Here is a 15201-nt window from a genome sequence, read left to right on the forward strand (position 1 = left end):
TTCTTTAAGCTATCAAACACCTTTCTGTCAATTTTGGAAGAGAGAAAGCTTAGTCAAGACAACAGGAACAATTCAATTGATTCCTGAATCATTTGCTCAAGGAATTATTTAAATACATCAGAAAGACTTCAAAAACCAAAGAGCAATATATGTTTTCTGAAAAAATCCAGGCAACATACGACAAAAAGAGCTTTTCCTGACAATCCAGTACCACTGCAATCTCAGATCTAAAGGTTATGTCATCAAATCATCAGAGACGATTTATTAACCACCCCCAGGAGTAGGGCACGCAGGAGCATGGTGTCAACCAGTGACCGTGGTGTTCACGCTCATCAACACACATGTGAACAGCCTAAGCTCTGCTTGTGGGAAACAATAGATGGCAACAGCCTGCACAGAAATCATTTAGCAAAAAAGAAAAAAAAAATCAATTGAAGAAATATAACTAGTTACATTCAGAGAAATTTACCCACGTGCTCACCTCAACCCTTGAAAAATTTATTCCTCTGAATTCTATCCATTCATGGCATTTAGGGTACACATCTGTGATTCTCAGATTTCTTTTTTTAAGAGTTGAGACTGATACCCTGTCATAGCTTGTCTGATTACAGCTGTAACAATGTTGAAATCCTCAAAGGCATAAATGGAAAATATTTATCACTTAATTAATGTTAATATTTTGGGATGTTTACGACAACTCTCAAGATGATTGACAATATGCTAGGGGTACAGCAAAGCCAGGATTTGGATTTCCTGATGCAGAGTACTGGGGAGGATGAAGATCAGGTTGAAATTAATCCAGACCCTGAACAAAGCTCACTATCATTTAATTAATTTAACAGAAAGTGCTGTCAGTCAAGACTTTGGGCTACTTATGGATGGGGTAAAATGGGAGCCAACAGGCAAAGTTGCCCAGTTTTAGGATATGCAGTGTAGCAGATTGTTTTTTTCCATGGATGGCCACAACAGTATCTCCTGTGCCATGTGCTGTTCCCACAGTAGTGGGAGCTCTTCCATTAAGAGGTAGAATCTAATTGTCCTCCCCTGAATCTGTCCCGTCCTGATGACCCACTTGTTACCCATTGAATGAATTGAATAATATTGCTGAGTTCTATGACAAAGTCAGAAAAGGCTCTGAAGCTTCTACCTGGTTCTCATGTGACATGTACTCTGGGAGAAGCCATCTGCCATATAAGGAGTCCAATTATTCTGAAATTGCCATGTGGAAAAGGCCACAGAGAGGTAGGTGCTCCTTTAGATGGTCCCACCTGAGCCCAGCTTTTCATCCATTCTTTTTTTTTTTAATTTTTTTTAATGTTTATTCATTTTTGAGAGAGAGAGAGACAGACAGAGCATGAGTGGGGGAGAGGCAGAGGGAGAGGGAGACACAGAATCTGAAACAGGCTCCAGGCTCCAAGCTGTCATCACAGAGCCTGACATGGGGCTGGAACCCACAAACCATAAGATCATGACCTGAGACGAAGTCACATGCTTAATCACTTAACTGAGCCACCCAGGTGTCCCTCATCCATTCTGATTCTGTGCCCAATTCCAACATGTGGGATTTTTTCCACACTACTAAGTAATTCTCCAACACCAACTAGACGTTATATAATTTAACTCAATCCTGACACTATCTACCTGTATATAACATCAGACCCCACAGGGTAAAGGCTCAGTCCTACAAGACTGCAACCCCCTTCAGATGCCCATCACAAATCCAGATTGTTACCTGGACTTCTAACCAACAGGTCATAGATGAGAAATCCCAATAATCCCCACGGTGGGTTCAATTAATTTGCTAGAGCGGCTCACAAAACTTAGAGAAACATTTTATTTACTAGATTACTGGTTTATTATAAAAGGATGTAACTCAGGAATAGTTACACTATCACATCCTGTGCAATGCTTCCATGATCTCAAAGTTTGCCACTTTGTATGTGCTCACCAACCTAAAAGATCTCTGAACCCCACCCTTTTGGATTTTTACTGAGATTTTATTACCTAGTCATGATTGATTGCATCATTGGCCATTGGTGATTGGTTTACCCTCCAGTCCCACCCCACCCCCTGCCCCTGGGTTGGGGTGGGACTGAAAGTTCCAACCTTCTAATAACTTAATTGGATCCCCTGGCAACCAGCCCCTAGCCTTAGGTTACCTAGAAGTTTTCTAAAAGTCACCTTATTAACATTAAAAAGGTTTATTGGTCTTACCACTTAGGAAATTCCAACTGCTTGAGGAGCTCTGTGCCAGCAACACAAAGACCAACATACATCTTATTATAAATTACAATTCCACATCCACCCCACCAAAATATCAGAAGTTTAAGCTGTCTTATACTTTCCAGAGTAACAATACACAGGCTGAGAAGCACTGAGTAACATGAATCCATGCCGCAGGGAGCAAAAGAATAACTCAGCCAAACCCTGCCTGAATGTCAGACTTTTCAAATGAGATATAATAAAAATGGTTACAGTTTTAAGCCACTAATTTTACAGTAGTTTTTTCACGCAGCAGTAGATAACCTGAACGTGCAGATAAAAGTTACCTTATAACATCAGGAAAACCTCTGTGGACCCATCTACAAACAATGGCTATATGTTCTTTTCCACAAAATCTCTGTAGGACTTCACATGGTGTGGGCCCCAGCCATGCAGGGATGATTTGCTCTCTCTAAAAGTGTTTATTAAATGCCAAGTGACCCTAGTACATTTAGGCACTTGTTTTCACATCATTAACCATTTGACAGGGACACTTAGCATACAGAGGATGCTAACAGATTAAAAGATTCAACCCACAGAGTGTTAGAGTAGGGAGTTAGTCAGGTTCTAACAGGATACCTGGAGGTCAGCAAGAGGAAGTCATGGCCAGCTTTCAGGAAAGTCAGAGGCCTGTCCTGAAAGCACAAGAAGCCGGATCAAACCAGACAGGCCAAGATGGCAGATGCCTTGACAGGAAACCTCTGACCAAATTAGGAAGAAAAAGCAGGAAACCTGCTTTCCACCCCAAGTAATAAATATTCCGCCCCCTAGTTAACAACTGTCAATAAAAGATAGAAACCCAACTCCCAGGACCCTCTGGCTTACGCTGTTGTGCATGTGGGCTCGCTTGCGCGCTCTCTCTCTCTCTCTCTCTCTCTCTCTCTCTCTCTGTCTCCTATCTCAAGAGTGTACTTCTCACTTCAGTAAACTTTCCCTCTTGTGTCACTCATCTGCTATGCTTCATTCTAGTGATAAGACCAAGAACCTTTGGCCACTCCTTCCAGTCTGGCTGGGTCGAGGCCCCAGGGCCATAGGACTCCCCAGTTCACCTGGCAACAAGAGGAGGAGGCAGAAATTAAAATAAGACATTTCTGAAATTCTCATATGAGTTGGTGAGTAAATCTATCTTGTTCTATATGAAACTTCAAAAATATCTTCACTGATGGGTCCCCCTGTGTGACTCAGTTGGTGAAGCATCTGACTTCGGCTCAGGTCATGATCTCACAGTTTGTGAGTTTGAGCTTCATGTCAGGCTCTGTGCTGAAAGCTGAGCCTGGACCCTGCTTAGGATTCTGTGTCTCCCTCTCTCTCTCCCTCTCTCAAAAGTAAAAACATTAAAAATTTTTTTAATATCTTCACTGATTAAATACAGAAAGCTAAAGACAGTTGTCAACTCTGTATTCTCTGAATGCGATTTGTAACTTAGAATACATTTCTCCAAACATTTCTAGCCATGAGTCCTAATAATACTAATCTTAAACTGTGGGCCAGAGTCAGGAGCTAAAGAGAAAGAAAGATGAATATAGTATTCTCTCTCTTCTCTAAGAGCAGGGCCAGCCCTAGAAAAACTTTAAGAAGGCGTAGTTTGTCTTCAGCCCTCTGGTACCTAGAATTCCTTCTCTGAGGTTCCTGGGACCCTAAGGTCACCCCCTGATGGTGGAATCACATCCAGGCCCACCCTCCACTCCAGCACCTTCTGGCCCCATGCTAGTGACTTTAAAATTACTTATCTAATTTCTCCTCCCAGCCTCCCAGGGAGCAAATTCTCACTGATACATAAGTGGTTGATTGGCTCTTTCTGCCTGGATTTACTGGGATTTCAGGCTGCTTAGCTAAGTGAAGCTGGAGGTCCAGCCAGCAGGCAGAACCATTCTGCTTCAAGTGTCTTCTGGCTTTTCATAGTGACTTTTCCCCTTCTGAACTTGTGAACTATCTCCAGCTCCTAGAGGCGGCAGTAACAAGACAAATGTAATGAGGTTAGAGCAAAGTCTGGAGATAAACTCATCTGTGTTGGGTAGTTTGTAAATTGAAAACGTCACAGGTAATGTTAATCCCAAGGGGTTAACAGAGGCTAGTTCTAAGACCAGCAACCTGTGCTTAACAACCTGTTCTCCGGAGGGGAAAAAAACAAACAAACCCTGATTGGCCTTTGCCAACCTTCCTGGTGTAAATGTTCCCACACACGATATTCGATTTTAAGGTACTCCTGTGCCATCACTGGATGTGGAACTGGGAGGTGAGGTACAATGTCTAGCCTCTTAACCCAGCAGGAGCCTGCTCTAGCCCCCCTGCCAGCATCTGCAGCAGCCATGACCTACTTCCAAGCCCAAGCAACCAAGATAATCTGGATGTGGGGTTCCATGTGGAGACCACTTTTTAGAGGAAACTGGTCACTGAAGTCCAAAAGATACCCTTCTACTTTGTCCATGCAGCCCTGTCCAATTTCTTATCTCCAAAAAACTTTTCTTCTCACCCCTAGAACCTCTTGGCTTCTAACTCATGGTTAGCATGCCCCCGGTTTGCTGTGTGTACCCCAGTGTCTGTCCCCACCACTTGCCCATCCTCCAAGGGACTCTTGGCCCCTGACCTCTGTCCTGAGACACTAGAGTGGAGCCCCAACACAGATTCCTATGGCCAGAGCCCTGCTCCTTGCTGACTGGTATCCACAGAGCTGATTCAGGCTGGTATGTCTGGGGAAGGAAAAGGACTCTAACACGTCTTGAGTGTCCTTGATGTTTCAGACATCTGGCCAATGTAGGAAGTGGAGTCTTTCTGCCTTATAGGTAAAGATGATGGGGCCTAGACACAACCCTAAGGCCACACAACTGATTAGGGCAGAGCCAAATTTTGAGCCAGATTTGGTGAGGCCAAAGATGGGTGTCTCTAACTACATTGCCCACTCAATCCCCAGCATACTTGTGGTTTTCAAACTATTTCCCCAGGAAGTTAGAGTCCCAAGCAGGTGACTTAAAGACACTACAAATATTTTATGCACATTTTGTGTTTTAAAGTATCTTAACCATAGTTCTAAAACCACACAAATTAAAGCAACATGCAAAGTCAGTGTGTTTTATACCAAATACAGTTAACTTGCTCTGCCAGGTTAGTGCATCTAGACCACAAAATAAAGTTTCCTTACTATCTTATGAATATGTATTTATCTAAATAAAGTTTCCTCATTATCTCATTAATGTATTTATGCTTTTTATTTAGAAAATTGTGTACATGAACAGAAGTAAAGCCAACTCATTACATCATGGCAAGCATGAAGTTTTGGTGTTTTTTACCAGTAAGGTAAGTTGAGGGAGACATCAACTCCATTGGTTGGGGGAAACTGCACACAAAATGAGGAACCTCTCCTTATATGCTCTGCATTTCATGTTCTCATCTCTTATGTTTCAATTGCACATGTACTCTGCTCCCTCCAACATCTTTTCTTCATAGCCTAAACATTACCGCCCTTTTATTTAAATCGTAGATCACCCCTGACAAATGTACTTATTTATGTGTGTGGACTTACTGGCTATTTCCACAACTCTGCTCTCCCACCCACCCTCCAAATGTCAGCTCCAGGAAGGAAAGGACTTTATTCTGTTTATCACTACATCCGGAGCACTTAGACCACTGCCTGGAGTATTATAGGTGCTCAACAAAAGGTGTTTGAATGTGTGGATAGATGAACAAATGCATGAATGAATAAATAAAGGTTAATCTGACTGCTTCGAAATTTTGAGTGACTCTATGGCAGAGACAGGTACTAAGATATATGAGAGTTTTGTTTTTTTTTTTTTAATTTTTTTTTCAACGTTTATTTATTTTTGGGACAGAGAGAGACAGAGCATGAACGGGAGAGGGGCAGAGAGAGGGGGAGACACAGAATCGGAAACAGGCTCCAGGCTCTGAGCCATCAGCCCAGAGCCTGACGCGGGGCTCGAACTCACGGACCGCGAGATCGTGACCTGGCTGAAGTCGGACGCTCAACCGACTGCGCCACCCAGGCGCCCCGAGAGTTTTTTAATGATATTGCTGAACATCCCATAATGTTGCAATATAAATTTGAAAAGTGTTTTCTACCAGAGAGTTGTAATTTTAAACTAGCTAAAGAACCCATTCATCAGCTCCCTTCAGCTTGTACATTTACTAATTAAGGAACGCAGGCAGTTCTTAGTCACGGAGAATAATTCAACTTTGGAACACAAATATCTTGCCACTTCTCTTTCAAACCTCTGGACCAGTGGCATTTAAGAGTATACTGAGACAATATGAGGCGCCTGGGTGGCACAGTCAGTTAAGCCTCTGACTTCGGCTCAGGTCATGATCTCACGGTTTGTGAGTTTGAGCTCCTCATCAGGCTCTGTGCTGACAGCTCAGAACCTGGATCCTGCTTTAGGTGCTGTGTCTCCCTCTCTCTCTCTCTGCTCCTCCCCTGCTCACTCTCTCTCTCTCTCTCAAAAATAAAATAAACACTTTACAAAAAATTTTTAAAAAGAGTGTACTGAGATCATAAGACAAACATTCAGAAATTAATATGTACAACTAATACCTGTGTGAATCAGGGTTTGTTTTTTTTTTTTCAATATAATGTGACCTAATAAAATGCAGACATACATGGAACACTGCAACTGATCTAAGACTGCAAATATTATCAAAAAAAAAAAAAGCTGATTTCAAAGGCCGTGTTGATCTAAAAAGCCTCACTTTTCTTACTATCTGGTTTACAATGAGTAAATATTGTACATTTGAACTTATAAAATCAATTCATTCCAATCAAACAAACCTTATCTGTTTTATAAGTCTGGTTTCTTTTATCATTTGAGGGAAAAAGAGAATCTGCTAAAAGAAGTTCAGATGTAAAAACAATGGCTCTACCCCGCAGAGTGTCCATTCTCCTGCATCACAGCCACCCTGTGCTGTAGGACACTCTGGGTGCTGCTTGGGAGTGGTTCCTCGCCTGCTGGAGCCCCCTGTGGCACATCAATGAAGTCTGCTTCCTACACAGTGCCGGTGTCCAGCCCTTTGCTGTGGCGCTAACTCACAATGGTGAGAACAGGATGCAGGGAGCAAGCGTGAAGCCAGAGGGACCTGGGTTCCCTCCATCTCTGCCACTTACCAGTTGTGAGGGCACATCTTAACTTTTCAAGCAATACCTCCTTCATCTGACAAAATAATAATGTTAACCACTTCACAGAGTTGTTGCAAGAATTAAGCAGGTAATGTGGGCAAAGCATTTAGAACAGAACTGGGATGATATTATTCCATTTATTATTTCTATTTTTATTAGCATTATGTTTTAGTTCTTAGGTTCGATTCATATATATAAGGTACCTTGATTATGTCTGTTTGACAAATGTGTTCAGAAAAGTCCAAGAAAATAATAATGAAGTGTAAATAAGCAAAAAAACATAAAGGATTATATAATGGATTGTGGTATTACCAAATTTTGTCATTTTGTATTTGATTAGTACACTGTTCCTGAAGGATATATCCAGCCTGAGTGTTCCAAGTGGAAAGGAAGGGTCCAACCATGCAAATAATTTATCATTGATGCACATTTGATCTCCACCACCATTCCTCACTGCTTATCTGTGGACTGTTTGAAAGCAATAAAACAAAAACATCCAAATGTTCCTAACTTAAAAACACATCCATAGCATTCAGATCCGGGGATGGGAAGAAGTTTGAGAAGTCACAGTGCCCTAGCCCTTCCTTCTGGGAAGGGCACTTGAGAGGGTTTTACGGGCTTCCTGGGGAAGAGATGGTACTGAGAGGACTCCCTGGATCACAGGTAGGATGGCTCAACCACGTGGTGCCCCTGGGAGCCTTCCCACAGGTGGCACTCTGTGATCCAGCCTCAGAAAACCGGGAATGGGGGCTCCCCTGCAAGAGCCAGGCCCACCCCTGCCGCCCCACCTGCCACCACCGAGCTTGAGCTATCTGGGATGTGGCGAAATACACCAGCCCCCATGGGGCTCCTGCACCAGGGCCCCTCTGCCCTCATGCCGTGGTAGGCTGGGTCAGGACTCTGAGGAAAACCAAGGCCACTCTCTTTAGATGCTCTGGCTTCAACCTAGACTCCTACCGTGGCTCTTCTCAGATCCCTGCTGCACACTGACCCTTCTGCTCACAGAATCACTGCCTCAAAGAGGAAGAGAAAACTTAGGAAGAAGCCAAGAGGCCTTTAAGAACTCTTTGCCCCCTCCCAGTGAATGGTGACAGCCGTCAGCTTGGCACATTCATTTGTGCCCCTAGCTATCACCTGGTGAGTACCTACTATGTTAGGTGCTGTGCTAGGCACTGGGCATTTGAAAAATGGATCAAGCAGAGCACCTGACTCAACCTGCTTACAAGGGTAGGGAGAGACACAATATAGAATAGGAGGGAAGCACAGGGGTTGTGAAGGCTACCTAACCCAGCTGGAATACTGCCCAGGCAGGCACTTCAGGAAGCAGACTGAGATGGGATCAGCAGGAAGGACTTATTAAGGACTGCCCTGGGACTGACATCTATGGAAGGGACAGGACAGAAGTGAGTTGGGCAAAGGGAGAAACCGAGTCATGACAGAATGACACAGACCCAGTGACGACCTCATCGGACACCATGGGGACCTGAACTTTAACCCAGTGGAATTTTCCCTATACACAGACCATTTTACTCCAGCATCAACCTGTCATTGTATTGAGCCACACGAGAAGAGGCATGGCCTTGGATGCACCAGTTCCCAAACTCATGAGCGTACAGCCCCCTTTACTCTGGACCATCTCCCAGAATCACTGGTCTGCAGAACACATTTTAGGTCTCCAATCTCAATGCCCCAATCTCAGAGATCATTTGTTTCCAGGGGTTGACGATAATGAGCTAGATGGTTACCTAGGGTGAGGCTGCCCTTCAGGCCAAGTCACAAGTCAACAGAGAAAGCTGTGTGACCCAGATGAGGCCTTGGCTACCCAAGAGCTGGGACCCAGCTCTGCTCCGACACTACCTTAGAGGTAGGTAGGGCTTCCCCAGGAAGACCCCTGAACTAGCCAGGATGCTCTCAGGTGACAAGGCTACAACCTCTACTCAAACTGGTTCAAGAAAAAAAGTAGGGTAAGTGTTTATTGCCTTGTGTAACTGCAAAGTCCAGGGATAGGTCTAGCTTCAGGAGAAGCTGAATCCAGGGCCTTGCTCCCTTTCCGTCTCTCACCTCTGCTTTCCCGTGTGTCAGCTGCATTCTGATGCATGCTGTTTCTTAGCAGTGCCAGTTGGAAGCTCCAGGCTTACATTCTGCCATCTTAACAAAATAGAGCTTCTACTCTTCCATATTAATAAAATAAAATAGAGCTTCTACTCTTCCATATTTCCTATAAAAGCCCTGGATTTATTTCTTACGGGCTTGGCTGTCATCGTATATCCAACCCTGAACCAATCCCTATGTCCAGAGAAATGGAATATCTGATTGTCTACATCTTTGACATGTGCTGGGGAAGAAGGGTGTCACTCTCCCCACATTACATGGCCTGGCAGTGCTCCCCAGGGGAAAACCAAGATCCAGCCTCAGGAGAGGAAATGGATGCTGGACTGACAGAAACAGTCCACTACAATACCGTTTTCTGCCACAGCTTATAGGGCCTGTGCTGGACTCAGCCCTCACTTTACAGTCTGACAGAGGTGGTAAAAGAGGCCCTGCTCTGGGGTCCCTCACTTCTCCTACTGTGTACAGTGTCATGTGGATGGTCATCTGTCCTGCTGCCCTGAAGAAGCACTAGAGATGGAGGTAAGCAGGGCTGTCTGCATAATGACCACAAGGTTCCTTCTAGCCCCTGGCTGGGCAATTTACTCCCAAGGGTCCATGGAATGAGTTTGGCAGTAGGGACATGGGAGGGGGCCAGAAAGAGGGAGAAAAGTAAATACACAAAAACCTAAAAAACTGTTAGTCATTAATTCAACTTCCTCTGCAATCAATCCTTTCTAACAGGGAGGAAAGCTAGCTGTGTGAAATCTCACACTCATAGATTATGCGGGGCTGAAAAAGGAACGTTAGAGACTTTCAGCCCAACCTTCTACCTTGCACAAGGCATTCCCTCAGCAGGCTCCCTGATAGGGCCTTGGATACCTCCAGTAACAGAGGACTCATTACCACACAAAACAATCTCTTCCATAGCTGAGCAGCCTATTTTGAACCAAAATCTACTTCCCAGAAACTTCCACCCTCTGATCTTGTTTCTGCCCCAGGCATGATCTGAACCTCCTTGCACTAGTGCTCCTTACCCCACCTCTGATGCAGGTGCTGCTGGGACAAAAATAAACAGTGGCACCCAAGCAGACACTTGTGAATGTCATCAGGCTTTATTGCCTTGGCCCTGGGCCTTCTAGAAAGACTGATCACAGACCAGGGCCTCAAACAGATCTTTGGCTTTTCCCCACCTTCTGTTCACGGCTGGTGGTTTGGATCTTGACTGGCTCTTTGGGATCTGATTCGCCTCTGATTTCTAACTGAACATCAGCGCTGTTGGCTCTGTTCTGGTATCACTGGACCTTATCCTGCCTTCTTTCACAGCTACAGAGGCTCCTGACAGTTCCTGACCATTCTCTGCCCCAGAGTTCCAGGGCACTCAGACTTCTCTGCTGCCTGACGACAGAGCTTCCTCTGGCTCACTGATACCTTTGTGTGAATCCACAGGCTCCTGTTCTTCTGGACAGACATGACCATGCCAGGACATGTGGCTTCGTGGGTGGAAAGTGAGTAGGGCCCTAGTCCCCCCGTGTGCTTTGTTTGTCCTTGGGCAATGAGCAATCTGCACAGCTATGAGCCGCAGCCATGACTGGCATCTCCCTAATTGGCACTGACCACACAGAGGCCCACTGGCCACAGGCTTTCTCCATGAGACCTGCCAGACCCAGAGCTGACCTCCCCACAGGCTTCTGTAGTCCAATTCACTGTCTGTACTGGCCCAGACCTAGGGCTCCTGATAGCTGGAACATGTCATATGACTCCCTGAGCTCCTCTGGAAAAGATGAGCTACAAGGAGGAAGAAAGGAGAAACCAGTTCTCCACACCCTGGATGGCAGAACCTTGAATGGGTAGGGTTTGCTTGACTGATTTCAGCCCTGTCTCTTCAGCACTCATCTGTTCAATCAAAAGCAGTGATTTATGGGCTCCCCTGTCCAGCACTCTCTGTTTCTGCCCTAATGGGCCTTAATCAGCCAGGACTGCTACTGAGGAAGAGAGGCAGAGAGGGGCCCCTCATTCCTGATGGGGGAAGGCACTCTCCCCTTTGCAGACTTCCTCTTTTTCCTGCTGACCCAGAGCCACCCTTTGGCCTTGACCCCATCAGGCACAGATGGGGCCAAGCCTCTGCCACAACTCTTCAAATAAGAATGAATGGCCACTTGGCAGGAATCGATAAGTCCAGGGAAGGAATTCAGGAGGGGAGCAGGCACCGCAGCCCTGTGATGGGGGTCACACATTTTAATGTGCACACTGCTGACAGCCCCTCCCACTGATCTCCCCCCACCTCTTCTGCTCCGCCTAGAGACCGGCTAGCCATACCTGCCTGAGGTGTGCGGCATGGCGGCAGGGAAAGGCCCAGCCACACAGTACACGGGGCCTGCTTTCCTGCGAACAGTGTCGGCTGCACGCAGAATTACACTGCTGAGGGGCAAGCAGAATGGATGGCGAAGGCTGACAGGCCCGGAGACCCCAGAGCAATTTCACTTGGTTTTGATTCATGGCTTGTCAGAGCGCTAACCAAATAGTCCATTTTCATTTTCGCCCTCCTCTCTCTCCCATTGACTGGCATCATAATTGAAAACTCTGGCATGAAGGGCTGAGGCCACCTGTCTGCAGGGCCCTCCATCCCCCCTGCTCAGAATGTCTTGCTCCTGAAAGAAGGGGACAGAGGGGAGCATCAGCAAGCAGATGGTGTGGGGATTAGATTCCCACGGGCCACCCTCCACTGCTCCTCTATGACCTGGGGCACTCCCGCCCTCTGCTCTCTGCCTGTGGAACTTCTTCCTACTCCTTTGCTCAACTCTAAAAAGGATGCAGGGCCAGAAAGGTGGGCTGAGTTTGAAATCACTCTCTCACTCCCGGTTTGAAGGGCTGCCCTGAGGCACACCGGCAAGAGGAGAGCTTTACAATAAAGTGTCAATCAAACTTGGGGAATTTAAAAAATTTCCTTTCCCATATAAATATCTCTTAAAGGCTAGCCCAAATAATAATACTTAACATTTATTGAGCCCTTGTATCTTGCCAGCTGTTCTAAGATTTTTACATAAATTAGTTCATTTTCTCTTGGCAAGAACACTATGTGCTAGGTATTATTGTTAATTATAGATAAGAAATTTACTTGAGGTCAAACAGTTAAGAACTATTAAAGAACTGGATTCTAGGGTGCCTGGGTGGCTCAGTTGGTTAAGCGTCTGACTTGGTTTTGGCTCAGGTCATGATCTCACAGTTTTGTGAGTTCAAGCCCTGCATCTGGCTCCATGCTAACAGTGCAGAGCCTGCTTGGGATTCTATTCTCTCTCTTCCCCTCCCCCACTCACACCATCTCTGTCTCTCTCAAAATAAGTAAACTTAAAAAATTTAAAAAAACAACTGGATTCCAATCCAGCCAGCCATCTTAATTTGTACATCATGTTTCCCTGACCTCCAAGATCAAGACCTAAAGTACATAGGTAGATAGATAAATGATAGATGGATAGGTGGATGGATATATCTATATATCCATACAGATATAGATACATGTATACATACATAATACATAGATAATAGATGACTAGCTAGATGGGTAGATAATTTTTGTAAATACAAGAGTCTCTAGCAGTATAGTAAAGGCTGAGGATGGTGTAAATATGTGGTATATTTGTAGAAGCAGAGGCTGTCCAGACCCTCTGAGCTCACGGACATCAAGCTGCGACCTTGCTCAGTCAGCTGACTGACACGGGAGTCAAACCTAGGCTGGACAGGACTGGGATGGAGAACTGAGGGGATGGGGTGCCATCTCAGGACAGTTACCTACTGACCACCACAGAATGGGTCAGAACGCCACCAAATGAGGAACTGTGGGCTGAGGTGGGAGTAGATGACTAGAGGGCAGATGGAAATCTGAGTCAGGAACCAGCCATGGGGACCCTGTGCACATGGCTGGGGTTCAGAGGGCACAAGATACCACACTGTGTGCAACAGAAAATACCTACAACTGAGCTCAAGTACCCAAGGACAGGACCCAAAACTGTATTTTTATTAGGCACCCAGATGATTCTGGTCATCAGCCAGGCATGGGAACTGCAGAGGTAAAAAAAAACAAAAAAAAAACAAAAAAAAACAAAAAAAACTGAAGGTCTGAAAGAGCTCCATCCTCCTGTTAGCCTGTCCCCAGCCCACCTGCCTAGGCCATATTTCCTGCTGCTAACAGACTGGATGACTGTGCTGGCTCCTCCCCTGTCTGCCCTTTCTATACAGGCAGCCTGCTCACTCTCAAGCTTCAGGGCTATTCATGATTGGTTTTCCCAGAATCTTGAATCCATCAGGGTTTAAATTTGAAACCTCTCTAGCTTTCTGCCACAGTTCTACACTCTGACAACCAGTCTTCCTCCAACTCTTAGAACCTCACGACACAGGACTGAACCCCACCTATCCCTAACTTCCCCCCTGCTGCCTCAGCGACAGAAGGCGAGTCTCTCCCCGCCTGTCATGAAGGCCATGCCCCAAGCAGTACTAGTATGCTAGTATTAGCAATAACTAGCAATAACTGGTTGTTATCGCTGCTGTAACCAATTCCCACAAATGTAATGGCTTAAAACAATACAAATTTATTACCTCATTGTTCTGGATGTCAGAACTCTGAACTGGGTCTAGCCAGACTAAAATCTAAGTGCTGCATACCTTCTGGAGACTACAGGGGAGAATCCATTCTTTGCCTCTTCCAGTGTCAAGAAGCCACCTACATTCCTTGGATTGTGGCCCCACAAGGCTCAGACTACCCCCACTGTCACATCTCCTCTCAGGACTCTCCTGCCTCCATCTTATAGTGACCCTTGTGGTTACATTGGACCCACCCTGATAATCCAGAATATTCTCAAGATCCCTAATTTAATCACACCTGCAAAGTCGTTTTTGCTGTCTAAGGTGACATACACACAGATTCTTAGGATTAGGACATGGACATCTTTGGGTGGGGGCCATTAGGTTGTGTACCACAGGTAATAATGTGCACATCTACTCCTGCCCCTGGGCTGCTGTGGACTTCGATGACTGGGCACACACTCGCCCACTTGGAAGGCTGAGGGGAGGCTCCGAGGGGAGCTCTGGCTGCTCCTGAGAGTCAAGTGTGTGGGACAACCATGGATGATGGTGGTGTGCTGTGCGTGGGTGTGCACATGTGCACACGTGTTGATGTGTGTCAGAGACGTGGTGATCTGAGACTCTGAAAGCAGTAGGTACAGAAAATGGCCAGCCCCAGAGACGACAGGGAACAGGAGCTTGGTGGCATTCTCTCTTAAAATGGCATAATAAAACGTGCATCTCAGATTCCCAAGAGTCTTCATTGCCTAATCATTTCTCCACAGAAGCTCAAGAATTCAAGAATTCTCCCATCCTCATTTCACAGAGGTCTGAAGAAAACAAATTGCCTTCTGCTGTCCCCTGATTGACTGCTGTTTAACTGCATGGGGAGGCGAGGTTGGTGGTCTGTCAAGCAGCCTGACCAGGGCCTCTAAATATGGATTTGCTGATGAGCCCCAGAACCGCTTGGAGCCTTTGGAAACTGGCTCTTCTGCTCCCTGTGTGGAAACATCTCTCCTCAACGCCCCTTCCTGAGTACACCTGGGGAAAGCCTCTGTGGAGGTGCTCTGGGCCTGGCTGCCCATGGCCAGTAAATCACAGGGCACAATGAAGAGGCTCTGTGGAGGCCACTGGGGGCCTGGGAGGAGGGCCACAGTGCAGGAGGGGTGTGG

Source organism: Puma concolor, chromosome C2 (assembly GCF_028749965.1).
Source record: "Puma concolor isolate L17-30 chromosome C2, mPumCon1.1.hap2, whole genome shotgun sequence".
NCBI classification, from domain to species: Eukaryota; Metazoa; Chordata; class Mammalia; order Carnivora; family Felidae; genus Puma; species Puma concolor.